At 32.6% G+C, this 18,440-nt stretch overlaps 1 protein-coding gene and 1 long non-coding RNA gene across 3 annotated transcripts in view; one reads left to right on the forward strand and one right to left on the reverse strand.

Moving 5' to 3' along the window:
• LOC145935306 (uncharacterized) overlaps nucleotides 1–18,440 on the reverse strand; it is a 173,623-nt gene that overhangs the window by 72,594 nt on the left and 82,589 nt on the right. The gene's annotated exons all lie outside the window — the stretch shown is intronic.
• The window catches only part of Nachra7 (nicotinic acetylcholine receptor alpha7 subunit), a 194,245-nt gene that overhangs the window by 62,165 nt on the left and 113,640 nt on the right, over nucleotides 1–18,440 (forward strand). The window lies entirely within an intron of this gene.

Below are 18,440 nucleotides of genomic sequence, written 5' to 3' on the forward strand. Positions count from 1 at the left end.
TATATAAATTATAATATAATGTCTAGAATAATAAATATTCCAAAAAATAATTATTGCGGACAATTAAGCTCTTTTATTCGCGTTTTTTAAAATAAACATTAATTAAAAAAAGTAAAAACCCGGTTATTTTTAGATATAGATTTTTATAGAACACGATAAGTCAAAATCTTTAATTTTTTATATAAATCATTTAAATAATTATAAATCTCTTGTACAATATTGTAATATTTTTATTATAAATTTATTATTATTTTATGATAAATATTTTAAGTTTTTTAAAATAAAAAACAGAATATTTTTTACATATGCATATTACAAGAAGTCATGTAAACGAACACAATTATCGCGCGAAACTAAACGAAGAATTAATTTCTCACAAGCAACAAACAAAAAATAAAATAATTTATATACACCCCAGGATTGCTTCTCCTCTCAAATTGTCATCGGGGTTGTACAGGTTCGTTACACTCGCACACTGAACTGATAAAGTTCGTTGCATTCGCGCACTGCATTGACAGAGTTCATTGCACTCGCAAAAATATGACTCGTCGCGCGTAAACTGTCCGCTGAAAACGGACGCACAATATTTTGCACGGTACTTCCAAATTAATTAAGACACAATTAACTAGTTGCGGTTTGACGAAAATAAACGCGCGACAATTTGCACGGTACTCCTGAAATCAAGACAAACCATTCGCGATACTAAAAACGAATACACTATTCACGTTATTTATAAATCGCTAATAGCTAATTATAATAAAATAAAAAATAATCACGTTTCCCGAAAAATAATCCAATGATATGCAAAACTATAATTTTTTCCTTCAAGTCTCGTCGTACATGACAGCAGCGCATGTTTGGTAATAATAATAATATGCCATACGCTACAAATGCCAAATACCGTAACAATTTATTTCGACCGCTCCAAAATATTTAATGTTTTATAATATATAAATTCTTAATTAAAGGAAAACTAGTTTTACGAGATGCAAACAAAAGGACGTGTTGCTATTTCTTACAAGATTCATGTTATATTATTTTATATCTTGTATTTCAAATTTATTTTGATGAATAGACTACTGTGTTGCATATAAAATTAAATATTAATACTTAAAAATTAAATTTTGTCTTATTTTAATCACGAAATTATTTGTGTAGTTTAGTATTATTATTTTATATCAACCTTTAATTTTCCGAAAGCAATTAAATTATCTGTATTCTCTCTCTGTTGTTATTGCTTCATAGCATACAAAATTTATAAACTCGCGAAAATACAAGTAATTACAATCACGTGCGTATTAATCACTAGAATGCAACATTTGCGCGGCATTTTATGCGGCATTCTTGACGTTAATCGCGTATAAATTGTATTTCAATGGGAGAACAACGTAAAAAACTATGATTGCACAAAGCTATTAGAATCAAAAATAAATTCCGAAGAATGTGATGTCTGAAAATGTGTCGCTATTTTTTGTCGATTACTCGCGCAGTAAATTTTGATCGAATAAAACGTTTGTAATTACGCGTTTTAATAAATTATCAATGTACAAACACTTTTTAACACAAGATTAACGAATATTAAAATGTGTTATTATTATAATTAGATATGACATAGATGTTAATTTGATTAAATGAATTAGATTCTAATTGAACGCGCGTTGCGATAATCGATTGCGAAATCAACCAAACCATTATACTGTCCGAGATTTTGCGAATAATATCATTAACTAATATTACCCGATATTACGCGAGTAATCGAGTTAATGATTAATTAAGTGATGTGATGAACTATCCAAAAATATATTGAATTAAAAATCAATATACGCGCGATATGCGTATATACATTAATCTCTCGAAATCACTATTATTTTTGCTTCGATAAATGATCGTCGCTTATGAGTTACATATACGAGTAGTAATCATACTAATTATGAGAAATGATTTACTTATTGCGATGGTATTTCGCGAAATAATAAGCAACGGAGCGACTCACGCCACTACTTTCTCCTTCGACTGCCGCTGCGCGAATGACAACAAGATGAGCACGTGCGTTGATTGACAATAACACGTCGCGCGGAGACATGCGTTGCGAAGATACCATATACCGTGTAACAATTTATTCATTGTTGCCTCGAAATATATATTAAATGTATTTTACAATATAAATTCACACTAAATATGTATCTATTCTATATTTTATATTTTGAATTAATTTTGCCGAATGGACTATCGTCGCAGAAAATTGAAAGATTTTATTTGATGAATAAAAGGTTTACCTCTTATTTTAATAAAAAAAAGTAATTTTGAATTAATTTTGCTGAATGGACTATTGTCGCATAAAATTGAAAGGTTTTATTTAAAGAATAAAATTGTTATATCGTATTAACTCTTCCTTTTTGCGATACTGTGAAAATCAAATTAATGTCTAGATTAGAGACGATATGCACTGTAATAATATCTGTCGTGATTTGTCACATTTCGGGAGATATTGCGACGACACGCAAAGCAATTTGCGAAAAATAAGCGCCGAATTTTGCGATATATAGCGCGTTGTTATACGGTCGTCTTGTTGTCACGTGCACCATTCTCAAGCCTACTTTATTTGATTTATAATACGATCTCTCTCTTCACGCGACAAAATTATAGAGAGAGGTCTACTTGTAATTTTATACAGAAATACATTCCACCTTGTACGACGTAATTCTTTTCAACAAAATTAAGGGAAATTGATTATTCATTCGGAGTACTCCTTTTCATGGTGCTCGCACAGCCATAGTGCACGAGATCGTGAACAATTTCGCTCCTGGAACCGGTACGCCTGCTTCAGGACTAAGTTTCAATAGTGTTCTGCAGTGGAATAGTACTTAGTCTGGAGATTAGCCGAGTTTCAGAGCTCACTTGCAATGGTACTCCGACTATCTCGTTTCTTCGACCGTGAGTGTGCACGTGCGGCGATTCTAGCACACGGACCGACCGACGTTTCTCCGCCGACGAACGGGAAGGAAATTCGTAGCGTTATCGTCAATGTGCGCAATATATTTCGACATACATTCCCTTAGGGCTGCTTAGCCTTATCTTACGATGAGTTTGTCTTGTAGATAAGTGTAGCTTAACAAATCGGCTCTGAGGGAATGTACACTACCTTAAATGTGAAAGTAACTAGCTTTCGCAATTTGTGTTGAGAGTCACGTAAGCATCCTAATTTTGTTAGGCCATTGTAAATTTTACCACTTCTGCTTCTTTGTCTTTAGTTTACGTGTTTATGGGAGAACGATGCTTGTGGAGTCGCGAATGACATAATGAAATAAATATACGGACTGATTTTTATCTTTTATTAAAGTCATATTTCTTATTTGAATCTGAGATAAAAAAATCTCTCTCTTTTATGAAATATTAAATGAAGCCATTTCGTATTTCTTAATTGACAACATTAAAATAATCTATTTGTAACTAAATGTCAAATTTAAATCTTATCAAAATTCATTTGAAGTTTAATAAAGCATAAAGTCTACTTACTATATTTATATTCTATATTCGTTTCTCTGCTTTAATTCTTTCAATCATTTTAAACTTGAAAACTATCTTGATATCTTAATGTTTATTTATCAAAATGTTAATTTTATTGTCAAATTTAAATAACGAATTTGCATTTAATAAAGTTGGCACTTATATAGATATATTTATTTTACAATTGTGATATCTAATACGGCTATATAAGAATTTGTATACTATGATAAGAAAGTTTATTTTTCTGAATGAAAATATATATTTTGTATAACTCGCGTGTAATAAAAAGAATAATCAAAAATTGTTTTTTATATTTTTCATGAATATGAAATTAAGTTTTCAATTTTTTTCACTTTTTTCTTTATAACCTTCTTTATAACCAAGTTTTTCCAGTAATAATGAATCGTGTTCTTTTTTCATCGAGCTGTTCTTTACAATCTAAGCCAGGGCTTAAATAACCAATTGCAACTGCAGAATCGATAATAACTCAAGGTCTTAGTGAAATCGAATTGGAAATGAAGGTGGAATATGAGTGGCTTTCGCAACATATAGATGCATTTCTGATACAATTGGTTTCTTTTTTTTTTTTTTTTTTTTTATTTCTACCAGCCGCATTATTGCGAATTTTACTTTAGAATAATGACGCAGAAGTCTCATCTCTTCTTTATTGAATTCTCTCGCAAGAGAATCCGTTTCTAACAACGGACTCAGAATTTTATACGGCAATTTCTTTTGCAAACAAATCTACAGTGCAATTTTGCGGAGATTATTAGCATAACTGGGATGAGTAATATACTGATATTAAGAAAATAACATCTCGAATGCGAAATATATGAAAAGATTAAATTGCCTTGCAAATTTTAATCTTGTACGAAATAATATACATATCCGATTGTTCCGCGAACTTTTTCAGCTGTAAATCACATATCCTTTGGGAGAAATTACATCTTATAACTGTCACAATTAAATATATCTGTTATTTTTCAAAACTATAATCTTTTCTTATTAATCGTAATTACATTCCTTAAATAACGAAAGCGTCTCACGCGTAACCGCAAAATTACGCGCATACATTAAACATACATGATTCACGATGCATCATTACGACAGATCCAGATTCCGTGGCACGTCCTCGCATTAATACTCCGTGCATTTACGTCATCCACACTCGGCAACCGACGCTTTCTTCACTTTCGGAAGAGCTTCTGAAATACTGCCGCATTGGTTATACTTTGCGAAGCGATTTTCGAAACGGCGGTGATCTAAATTATAGCCTTCCCCGCACATCGGAGAAACTGCATATACGTTATATTGGCTCGCACGTTCTCAAGAAATTTTATTCTGACCGTGTATCTTATAGTTTTTTATAGTTGCATCTTGTTTTTATCGTTTGATTAAAATTTTGATTAAAAAAATATGTACCAACGATTATATTATTATCAACGAAAGATTGCGATTAAAATTTTCTCAAGATTTGTTTTATCTTTAATCAGATTTTTATTTTCGTCATTTTATGATTCTATTTTTCAATGCGAAATACAAATACAGTTGTTGTACAATTTTATGTCAAGTTGCGAAATGTTTGATTTAATTTGTTATTTGCGATTGAAAGTTTAACACAATACTATGCAAGTGTAATCGCCTGAAAATTTAGAACGCCATATCATGCATCCTGCATTTTATTATGTGCAGTATTATTAATGGGCGCGCGATTTATCGATTCCTCCCCCTCTCGAAGCGTATGCGATAAATTTTTGGCAAACGCAAAAATTGTTTCACCGGATAATCTAGATTGATTTTCGCGTGACCTTTGACCTGCTTCCATTTGTGGTCCTATATTATGAATGCTTTGCAATTTTGCATCACATGCTAAACAAACACGAAATAATACATCAACACGCATATTCACTCTCTCTTTCTCTCTGAATTCGATAGAAAATCAAATGTATCCTTGCTTTAAATATGAGAAAGACAAATAAATAGTTGCCATTTTAAATTTATGATTGCAGATTTTAAGTTAATATGTCAAATTTGTGTATTTTTATTTCATCTATAGAAGAATTTTTATTTTATAGAAGAATTTTATTTTATAGAAGAATTGTGTCATTATGAATAACAAACTTTTAACTATGTTTGTTCATTGTCACAAGAGGTTGTACTTTGGTGGTAATTTTAGATGTACTGAAATATTGTTATAATATATTTCTATTTAATATGTTTTATTATTTCTGAGAAATAATTACAGGGTTGTGTTATTTTCAAAAAAGAGTGACGTATAATAAATCCGTATTATAAAAACTTGACATATAATCTATAACAATTTCTCGAATATGTATTGTAGCATAAAATACGTGCCAAGAATGATATTTTGTTTGAAGATTTTAGCGTAAAAAGCACCGGTTTTGTTGTTTCTGAGACGCGCATTGGTTCTCAAATAGATAGGTATTAGACTCTCATGAATTATTCACGAAGACAAAAATAATAACATGGAGGGAGAGAAGGAAAGAGAGAGACAACTGTAATTTACGGAGATATAAATCCTCTCTCTTCTGTTAATTGAATAATTAAAAATATATTGTCATATCGTCATGCTCGTGTCAATTAATAAATTAATAAACTTACATGATTGCTTTTCTTACGAAACAAACATTTAACGTAATGATTTTGTGTGTGGCATAAAACTCAGAATCAGATTAATATAACAATATTTAGATATTATTGTTATAATCATTTTGTCTTTTGATATTTTTTACACATATCGGAATAGTATTCAGGGATCGATGTAAATTCCTTGTTAGTTGTACAAACTACAAAGTTATTCATACTGATTTATCGAATTCCTTATCACAGTTTGAACGGTTGTTGAAAGTGCTTAATTAAAATAATTTTCAAAGTCCATCATGATCGTGCGGCATAGTTTATCAAAGTTAAAGCATTTTCCAACATCCATTTTCTGTCAGAAAACTTTTTGCTTCCGTGGAATTTCAAATTGGGGACAAAAATGAGATTCTACAATCAGTGTGAGAGATGGAGCGATAATCTTTCAACTCATGAGCGCTTTACGTTTAACGTATATGTATATATACATTCTTTTAATGTGTGTGGAAAAATTTTAACAACATTATATAATAAGTATTTAAATATTAACAGTATAATATAATAAGTAAGAAAAGACAAAGAGAACACAATTTCAATTTTTTTATTCCAACGATCACTTTTTTAAAGTTATCTTAATGTTACTTCCTACAGCTTTCAGAGAAAGTTCAATATGAAGAGAAAAAGTAATTTAAAATATAGCACATTTTGAGCGCGAAAAGTGGAAAATATTTAAATGTTCTTTTGTTCGACATTATAACTCCTTTATAATTAGATTTCTAAAACAGTTTCGTGATAAATGTGTAATAATTTTATTTCTAATTATCGCCACAGCTGCGGAAAATATCAAGCAAATAAGTGGATATTATTATTCAAACTAAACAATTTGGCACCCCGAGTAGAAAGCTTAAATAGTTAAAACCAGCCTGACCGGTCGGTTTCGAGAAATTCAAGGGATTTTAAGGAAGAAGGACTATATTCCCAAGGGCACCCCAGGGTTAAAACCTCGGCGAAATAGGCTGTGGAAGTGCCTGCCAAAAGAGGGTTTCGCGATCTGTAAATCCTTGGTTAAGCCGGGACGTGCTAAACGCGATTGGCCGAAAATAAGAGCGAGTGGCTCGATGAAATTTGCATAGTCGATGCAGATTTGCATGCGCATTGCATAATCTTTTTAGAAATAGCGCGAGATATTACATAAATGGCTTGGAAATATGCCGGATGATAAATATGGCGCGCGTGAAAGAAAAGCTCTTGTAAATCTCCGATTAATTACAACTGTCTTGAAAATAAACCTTGTGTCTAATCCTGACTATTATTTATTACTTCAAACTCTTTAAGATTCCAAATTATGTAACTTCCAGATTATCTTATTTCACAAATTTCGTCAAAGAAAATTGTTGCGCGTTAAATGTCAGCTTATTCGTTCACCTTCAAAAATGTAAACTTTATTTATACCATCCGCATAAATATACTTTCAGAAAATAGAACGGTGCGGTTTTGAATAAAGTGAAATAAATTAGAGCCACACCTTGTGTGATAAATGCGATTTTCAAAATTATCCTTGCGGTCCTTGTTCATTTCCATCAGTCGCCGTCTACCATAAAATCGGATGGAAGTGCGCTCTCTCGGAGAGTGCGCGTGCCGCAATTCGATTTCGCATACGGCGTGATGCAATTCGCAAGTGGAAGAAAGCTGGCTAATGGGACCGGGGTGACAACGACGACGACGACGACGACGACGAGGGTGACGGCGGCAGGAGGAAGCCGCGGGGTTTCCGTCGACTCTCGCATTCAATTCACTTCGTCGCGTCGTATCCGCGATGGTGGCGAATGACGCATATAGCGTCAAAGATGCGCCGGAGGCCGTAAACTGGATCTGTTATATTTGAACGGGAAAATACGCGGCATTTGTGCGAGCTCCGGCGCCATATTACCGTTTACTATGGCAGGTCACGTACCGCGAAAACTTTCCCGGACTTTCGTCGTTGTACGTTAAATTAACTGTCCGCGTAACCATAATTCATCACTATCACACAACGGCGTCAAACCATCGCATCGCGAACAAGATAAATGAATGGTTAACGTAGGGATAACGCGCTATTTATCGCATTATGCCAGCTTGCGTTCGCGCGCGCGATTTATCATTTATTACATTATAAATAATAGCGGCAATAAAGTTAACGCTTGATTAGCAGCCCTCCTTTCTTCTACTTTACTCATTAGTGTTTATTTTTTAATTGATTAGTCTGCACTTTGATTTTTTTTAAATCGGGTATTACGATCCATTCGCTGGCATGCGTGACGATAAAATTTTTGAAAAATGTGAATCTCGCCGGAAAAAACAAGGTGCGCGTGATATCATGTAGTATCACAGGATATCGGTGAATATCCTGCCTTTTAATGAAATGCGTCACTAGAATCGCTCTGTTAAATTACTCGGATTACGAATACAAAAATTATTGTTCGTGTAATATATTTTTTCTATCTTTTAAATCTTTCTCTCTTTTTCTGGAAAAAAAACCAATCTTGCAAAGATTTTTATTCGTTTAATAATACTTAGATTATGACGTAAAACACAAAACGTGGGCTTGCGTGAGACAATAATGACATATTTTTATTTTTAGTCACGCGATCGTGGGTTCTAATGTAATAAATGAGTTTATTCATCAAGAGAAGAGAAGAACCGCTCTTATTTTCTTAATGATGGTTTCGTTTCTTGCTCGTCTTTGATATGTACATTGCGACGAATAGAATAAAGAAGAAAAATAGATGAAAAATATCTAGTCAAAAATACACATTTATAATAAAATTTAATTTCATTAAATGCACACATATTTATATAAATTTTTATTAATTTTATAATAATATCATATATTAAAAAAAAATATATTATTAAGTACTTCTTCTTATATGTTATTTAAAATATAATAATTTATCATTGATAATTGTTACATATATACATTAAAACTTTCATATAATAAATAAAGATATTTTCAAAAATTAAATTTAATATTTGGGTGAAATAACATTCGCAAATCGCGAGATTATGCAAGAAGTCCTTTAATATGCTGTGTCACGTACTGGAAGAAATTTACCCTAGCTACCATAGATTTAGTTTAAATATCTGCGAATGGCAAATATATTTGATTTTCCAGCGCGAAGAATTATATAACGGGATTTTTAATATTTCGGGATTTTAAAAGAAAAATGCATTTGTTGTAAAATAGTACGTTTAGTGTTATCAGATATGTATTATAAAATGATTACCTGCAATTTTAACATAATATGAAAAATTTATTATCAAATAATGAAATATTCGATGCTATCGGATGATATTTTATAATTTTGGCTGCATAGTGCAAAATGTGACTATAAATTACTTGTTAGACTGGAAAATTAGTGAACTGGAAAATTAGTGAAAAATGAATCATTAGGTTAACAACTGTAACAATTGATGATGCTATTTTAAACTAGTTGAAAATCTTAACTATCTGAATATTTTTATATCAGAATGATTCTTCGTTTTTGTGCTAATAAGTCTGATCTCTGAATAAAGCTACTCTAAAGAAGTATAGGTAGAAAGGAGATGCCAGATACATATTCTCTACACTAAAAAAAAATCATCTTTCGCGATCGGAAATTTCGGAAATTGTACCGTCGGAAATTGAAACGGTGCGCAAATAATTGTCAGTTTGTATAGAGACTTAAATTGTCAACTATGTTAGATTACAATACACATCCCTAAATCTGTTACGTGCTAGATGATATTGCTTTTGGTACTAAAATAGAAGTGCTGATTGCGTCACGATTTCGCCGTGGAAAATGATGAAACATCCGGCACGAACACTTATTCAACCCCTTCCATAGCCGTTCGGTAACAGCTGCAGTAAATCTGTACTCAGTACTCGGTGAACAATTTTCGCAGCTGAACATTCGTCCTTAACAAACATTTTATTTTTATATAAATGATGTTTTTTTTCGATAAAAATGGAAAGAATTAATAGAATAAAATTAAAAATGAAAAAATTTATGCATACAGCTGAATCAGTGGCGTAAAATAAAGCGATAAAGTTCCCAATGATTGACTTTAGCGCAATTAGCGTCTCGAAAATGAGCCTAATAATTAATTTGTATTATTATACAATCGCGAGATCGAATTAAACGTCGCAAATTGGCGGCGAGATATCGTTCTCTCTTCGCATTCGAGAAAGGCAGTGTACTCACAACTGGTTTATATTATTTGTTTTACGACATAAATTAACTCGCGCGGACGGAAAGTGAATCCGAAAACTTCGTTCGCCCGTTCCGAGGGTCGCGCACGTGATCTGTGTGTATCACTACTTTTCCATTGCGGCGACGGCAGCTTATCCCGTTTCCGAAGAGGTCGTGAACGTGTGACCCACAGCCGTGTCGCATGGAATCCATTCTTCGGCGGATATGAGAAAACGAGCCCTCTCCAAATGTCTGCCGATATGGCCTCATGCGCGGGAATAAAGAGCGAGAATTATTAATCGTCTGGTGTACAAAGAAAAATGCGAGCGAAAATATGGAACGCGCGCGTCTTAAATTATCTTTTAATAATGTCGTCTCTGAATAATAGTACAAATAACTTGGTACTGAAAGAATTAATATGTGAAAAAGGAAATATAAACAATTTATCGCGCAATTTCCAGTTAAAGATTAGAACATTTATCTCCTACAAATATTTCTTATCGAATATCTTTTTTTTTTTTAATTCAATCCGATGATGATAGACGAACAAAATTACATGTGGTTTCTATTTCTGACTCGATCATCGACGATTGCTTTTGATAACTTCTGCGAAGAAAGTTTTTATAGGGACGAGAGAAAAAGAAAAAGAAAGGGGGAAGGAGAAAAAGAGAGAATTTACTTTTGTAAATCGTTTTCTGCTTGCTAAATAAAGTTTACGTTCTTTCTTATAATAGTAGCTGCGTTTTTAAGTTTACTGAGAAAAATCATAATGATTTTATAACTATGTCCCTAAAAAGTACTTTAAAGTATCGACTTTTATTTTATTGATAAATATCATTTCGAATATGAATTTAATACAAATAAAATTGATATAACAGGTTCTAAGTAACGATGCAAATAGTTTTATCAAAAAATTAAAAATAAATTATATTTATGTGAAATATGCTACTTTTAACAATTATTAATAACACACACACACACACACACACACGTACGTTTAACATTATATATTTGTAAACTGTATATTAAATAGAAAGCATTCTATAAAAATTGCATTATGCACAAACTTTAACTCAATAGTTACAAATTTATACCAACATTTCCCATTTAATTTTTCTACAGAGAAAATTTGTGGATTTGGGATTTAATCTATAAGTTTATGTAATATTAAACGTAGAAGGATTTTAGCGGATTTTATCTCAGAACTTAACGAATAGCGAATTCTAAATTAATTTTTGGTGGATTTTTTCTCGTAAAAGTTAAACACGATATAATTATCAAGTTATTTACCATCGGATATTAGATAGTAGAGTAATACTGATCTTTTAGTAATATCACAATAGATGCCTTTAAAAATTATTTTCAATATTACACAGGAAGAAGCTACATTTCTCAAGTCACTATTATGTGAATAATAATAAATTAAAACTCTATTAATTAAATTTTGCAATTTCATAAATACAAACATTTAATAAAATATCAGAAGAAAAATAAATCTGTATAGTTTATTTAATTTTTCTAATGTTTTTATAATTTTCTATGCGGCAATTTTTTTCTGTTCATTACGCAGGCGAGCAATAAAAATGAAGTTGCTTTATTATTAATTTACTAAGATTTATTAAAATGAGTGCATAGTAATAGTTATATTATACAAATATGATTATTAAGATTAACAACATTAATATGCATTAAAAATAATGAAAAATTAAATGTTATTTTATATAGTACTCTATATACTATGACTCTGTATACTATGAATTGCGAAAGAATCGACAGCAATTGATATCGATTGAATGGATATACTCATCTCACAAATATTTACTCTAACAATAAACGAATCTATCATGATTTTCCCGATCCAAGCTGAGATCGTAGAGCCATTTGCGGTTTTATCGACTGACCGATGCACGTGATATGTTGCAACCTGTTGCTTTTGACGGACAGTCTTGAGCCTCCGCTATCCAGTGGCTTCTCAATCATTTAAATTAATTGTACGAAAGGAGCTTTTAAATTTATATCGTAAAATTCAATTACAGTGATTTCTTTTCTTATAATGAATTATTTATAATGAATAAATTTATAAGAAGATCCAATAACTTAATTATTCACACAAATCCGTCTTTAATTTAATAACATATAATTATTTACAATTATTCTATGTTTTTTATTCTTTCAAAGAGAAATTACGTATGCATTATAATATTTATACGGCTAATATACTTTTTGTAATAATTTTTGTAAACGTAATTTAACTTAACATTTTGTGTTAAATTTATTTTTAATGACTTTTCATTCGCATGGATTGCATGTACTCCACTCTACTAATAGTTTTATTTATATATTTTATATTTTTTTATAAGACTAAAAATTACTGTTAAAAAAGCAGCAAACAAAGCAAAAATTAAGTAAATAAAATGAACATGCAAATGTGGTAAAATTTCCATTAAATAATTTCCAAAAAATGAAAAAAGAAAGCGATTATGACTATTGTAATTATTCTGTAAATATATACAGGGCGTATTTGTTTTGTACACTCATACATATCAGATATTCTCCATTTTCTCTCTCTCTCTTATTATATGATTGTAATTTTGTCAGGCTGATGTAATAACGAATAGAATAGTAGTCTTAATATAAATATAAAATAATAGTTTTGAGATAAAAGAACATTTAAGAAACTATTAAGATTACTGCGTAGGACACATGCGTTTCACGGTATGATAAGTGTACCATACATATAATATTGAAAAACATCAATACACGATTTTATAAAAATTTTATAATAATATGTTACCATTTAAAAATTATCAAATGTCCTTATGGAATGCATGGAGTGTATGCGACAAGAAATGTGTATGTAAATTAATTATTGATGTACTGGTTATTGTTGGGAATGCACGTATTGTTTCTCAGATGCGCGTTTTGCACATTTTTCTATCAATTATTGGGCAATATTAGTGCTAATTAGCGCAATCAGCAACGTAATACTACAGAACGCGAATTCAATTCCATCCTTGTTAAGCCGAAGTTATATCGCGACGTGAAAAACGGCCGTCCGTTTATCAATTTCGCAGGGCTGAACAATGCGCATTAGTTTACGAGTTCGCCGAGTGTGCCGTTTGTACGCGCGTGCATAATAATTATCGTGCCGCGAATCTTCTGGCTGCAGTAAAGTTACGCGTTTCACCTCGTTACGCCGCAGTTTCTGCATTGAAGTCCGCAGTACGCGTTGTACAACCGCGACAAAAGAATGCCTGCGTCTCAAAAATTGCTCTCGTCTATCTCGAGCCAGAAAAAAAAGCTTTGCGATTATTACATTACAATCAAAAGATGATTCTCTCTCTAATTATAAAACAATACAATTCTGTAAATATTAATATTTTTGTAATAAAAACAATTTTGTAAAAAAAAATATAAAAGAGGAAGATACGCGTACGCAAGAATTTACGTCGCGTTACATTGCGGGTTTAGTATTTCGTGTACATACGCGAGATACGCTTTCTTTCTCGAAAGATATGTGCCGTCAGCGAATATCGAGCAGAGATTTCCCCGCGGAGCCTCATACGTTGTTCCCGCGCGGCATACCCTTCTTTCCCATGCAAATTTCATCACATGCTCCGTGACACGCCGTGCACTTTATCACAACGCCAAAAAGACGCGTGATGATAAATTTTTAACTGCATAAAATGGACAAGGGATTTATATCGCGCTAACGACATGTGTCGTTGATCCAGCCGAGCGGCCCAAATTAATAGGCCGGCGAGAAATTAGTTTTCGAACTTTGTCTATAATCACGTAACTGTCACGGATTTGTCGGACGAAAGTGGCGTGATCGGAAGCGCTACGCAAAATTTACTTATTTAAGAGAGAAAAGTATTCTCGCGCCAAAAATTTATGGAACTTTTAAAGTTTCATCATTGGAGGAAGCGAATATTTCCGTCTTTCAATAATTTATTATAAATTTCGAAGCCATTGTATCAGATTAAATACTTCAGATAGGATTATATTTTGATTTTTTTAAAAGGAATTTTGTGATAAGTTTCTCTTTTTAATTTCCGTTGAAATTGTCTACTTCAAAAGTTAAAGAAATGTTACCGCGCGATTATTATAATCGGAGAGAGATCATTCACTGTCAGCTATAAAAATATTTGAATACTGCAGTTGTTATAATAATGTGCTTTTTACGCTATCGAAATATATTTCCGCGCTCTTATAAATTTTATTAAAATCGTGTGTACTTGGAATCGATACCGCGGGATCGGGATCGCCATCAGTAGTCGTCGGATCGTGCTTACACACGGACAAGAGAACAGCTATCAATCAGTGCAATCATCGAAATGGCGGCAGCAGTGAGATCAATCGCCACTGTCGGCGAAACAACTCCGTGCCACGTTACGATCCTCTCAATTCCACTTAACGTTGACTATCGTGTTGCAATCGATTCGAGCGCAGCTTCCGTTCAAATATAGGAGCACATCCGCCGTTACTGCGTGTCGTTAAAGTCGACACGATACACACAAAAGTGCGACCACATCGAAAACATTCTTGCATCTTTTATTTCTATCAAAGATTTTATTCTTTATACATATATATATAAAAGGCGAAAAATACGTTTTCAATGGCCACATTTTCGCGTGTGTATCGTCATAATTAAATATTAATCTTTTTAAAGAGATTGCACGTGACATATAAAAAATAAAATCTTTTTAAAGAGATTGCACGTGACATATAAAAAATAAAATCTTTTTAAAGAGATTGCACGTGACATATAAAAAATCGCAGGGAAAAATATTTGTTTATATAAAAATACTGTATATGTATTCTTTTCGCTATTCATTATTATGCCACGTTTCAATGCAACTTATTCACTTTAGTGATTGCCGCGTATGCAATCGAATCGCGCTTGGCTTGCGCTTATATGTATATTGGACAGCATCTACCATTCTCGCGCGAGAAATGTGTGTCATTAAAGTCGACGGGCTTGACGTGAAAACACGTCCTATCGAAAGCATCCTGATGTAATAAAATCAAATTATGCACCGAATGGACTGATACGTATTTAATGGCCTTTTGGACATCCAATTATTCGGTGTATTTATTAAAAATAATACAATATTGCACAACCCCATTTACACGAACAACAAATAAACATAATTTAAATAATAACAGCGTCAAAATAAACAGCCCTATCGAATCGAAATAATTGTTTTAATTCTTTAATCGGTAAAAATTGTATCTTCAAGATTGATCAAATATACATTTGGAGATATATAGTAGAAAATTTATCTATGCCAAAATGGGACTCTAAAAAAATAGAGACTTCTAAAAAAGTGTGTATCTACATAAAAAAAGATCACGTCCAATGCAGACCATAACGACAACGACGAGTTTATATCTCATATCTGATGTTTGCAAGCTCGAAATAGCTTTCGAATGGTTAAAGTTAAAAGATTGAACTTCAACAGCATTGATATTTTTACGAATTTTTTTTCGAAACGATTTGCGGTGAAAATAGACGGACGTCGCTGTTGTCGTCCTACTTTGGTTGTTGCATACAGCGTTATTGCCGCAGCTTCGTTCGCTGCGGACCCTATATTATACACCCTTCGATATCGCTGAAACCCAACGACCAAATGTGGTCCGTTCGTTCCCGCTACGACACGTGACAATGGACGTTTTCTTCCCGTTTATATCCTTTTTTTTATTATTTCTAGGACAACTTTTTCACTTCTGCATCACCGTTGCCAAATGTGACCGACCATTATACGACCTTCTTACCGCAAGAAACAGCTGCAAGTTCTTTATACGACGGACTAACATCTTACGAAAACGTGACCGCGCTGTACAACTCACAATTAGTCGCATTCTGGATTTTTCGGAGAAAAATAAAAAAGAAATCCGAGAAAAACGAGGTCGCACGTGCCGTGAAATTTCACGAGTGGATGCGATTATTGCTTTCCGTCGACTGATAGTCTTTTTATAATCTCGCGCGATTGATTACGCGAAATACGTGGAATGCGCGTTGAAAGAAGATTATAAGAAGGAGTTGAAAGTAAAATGAAAAGGTAAGCTTCGGTAAGCTGCAATGACATTTCGAAAGACATTACAATTGTCTTCGACACAAATAGTTTCGAACGTCGACGTGCAAATTTTCCGCAAGCGCGCGATCGCAAATGACAAGACCGATCGATACTTTTAGCTTAATATGCGGTGGCCTTAATATATTGGTGGCCTATAGTTTCGCGATGAAAAGCGGCTATCCTAACGGAACACGTGTAATCAAAGCGATTGGTCGGCATCGATTATTGTACATTGGTTGTCGTTTGCATATATCAATGATGAGTCTCGCAAAAGTTGTGACACTTCTATTTATTCGATGAAAAATAAATAGTCGGACACAATGTATCGATCGATGAATATGACATAGTTAAAGGGTTAAAGAGACAGGGCTCGACTGGCGATTAAGTGACACACAAAGGATCGAACTTTCTACTTTTATAAAGTCTATTCCCATTCTTTTTTTTATCCTTTCTCGCAATGACAATGGAGTATTTGATATTGTTTTAAAAAACAGTTGTCGATAAATGAGGATCGAGAAATAGCACCCTGATCGAAATATAATGGCAGGAATGTTACAGTAACAAATGCACATTATTTCCAATCTTTTCCAATATTGAATTGAAAGTATCTTAATATGCTTCAAGTAAAAGTAAAATACGTAGCAAAACAGAAATTTAATATTTCTAATTCGTTTTTGAGATAAAAAAAAACTTTATTTATATCTACAAAATTGATTTTTCCAATCTTACCATGAATCATATAAAAAATAATTAGTAATGTAAATTTGATATATTTTCAACTTTATAAGTACAGTAAATATATATAATTCTCTGTTGCGCAAATTATTGCATACTAATTACGCAAGTGCCATTTACAAATTAATTTAATATCGCAGAGTCATCTTTAAAATATTTTAATACTGCGATAGCACATTGAGATTTATTATTCCGCTGCCACCGTTACCGACTTTCATGCGCTAGTATTCTTGACTCTAAGTTCGAAATTGCACTTGCAGTTGCGCTTCTCTGAAATTATACATTCGCTTGGCGCGATTGTTTGACTTCGCCTACAGTCTGTTTGTTCTTCTAAAACTCAATATCGTCCACGCTGTGTCCGCTATCAAATACAAATACTATGAACTCGCACTTAAACAATGATGAATATCTGGTAAACATGTGTCAGCGGGAAGTACTTTGCACGGTCGTCTTTGTACCACGTGACCTTCGTGAAATACATTATTTCGCTTTTCCTTTGTACGTGCTAAAATTAATGATATTACTAAAGTGTAATAGTAAGTGCACATAAATGCATTCTACTGCGGCGCGTAATGAGCTGCAGCCGCAAAATATGCTTTTTGTGACTATTTTGGTTTCAACATACGCTCGCGACAACGGTAACATATTGCTCAATCGTTTAACAAATCAATTAAATTTCAATTCTTTACAGTAAAAAGCAACATAATATAATCAGTGGTATCTCTGACTGAATATATTTCCACTGCGTTTTGCAGCTTGTTTTTTTTTTGCTAATGACACGAGCGATTGCAGCATCGAGAATATTTCCAATGCATATGTCATTAGAGGAAATACATAGTTTTTGTACTGTGTATCTGTTCATTAATATAGTTTTCGCGTGTAAAGATATATATATATAAGAATATACTATGTATAATAAATATATAAAATATACGTAAAACACACGTAAAAAATATACGTAAAAAGAATCTTTCGAGCGTGAAATATTTCTTGAATTTTGTTAAAACGTGGGTAAATTAGAGATAATAAATTACAGATAAGAAACAAAGATAAATTACATTAGAGATCAATTGTAATTGAGAAGCATCACTTAGATTATCCCATGCTATGCACCTACAACCTTCTCGCTTTCCTGTACGTTAAAGCATCCCACTGTGAAGGATCGATAGTATACGCGTCACAGCCATGATCAAGCACGACCATTTAGGTGGCCATTAACCCGATTTTCGCGCTACGTTTCGCTACTCATTCCTGGTAGACAATGCCAGAATGTTTTCCGGATAATCGTTTTGCAAGTGAAGAAAACCAGTCA

Source organism: Prenolepis imparis, unplaced genomic scaffold (assembly GCF_030444845.1).
Source record: "Prenolepis imparis isolate NDT839.2.m4 unplaced genomic scaffold, iyPreImpa1.0 SCAF_4, whole genome shotgun sequence".
Lineage (NCBI taxonomy): Eukaryota > Metazoa > Arthropoda > Insecta > Hymenoptera > Formicidae > Prenolepis > Prenolepis imparis.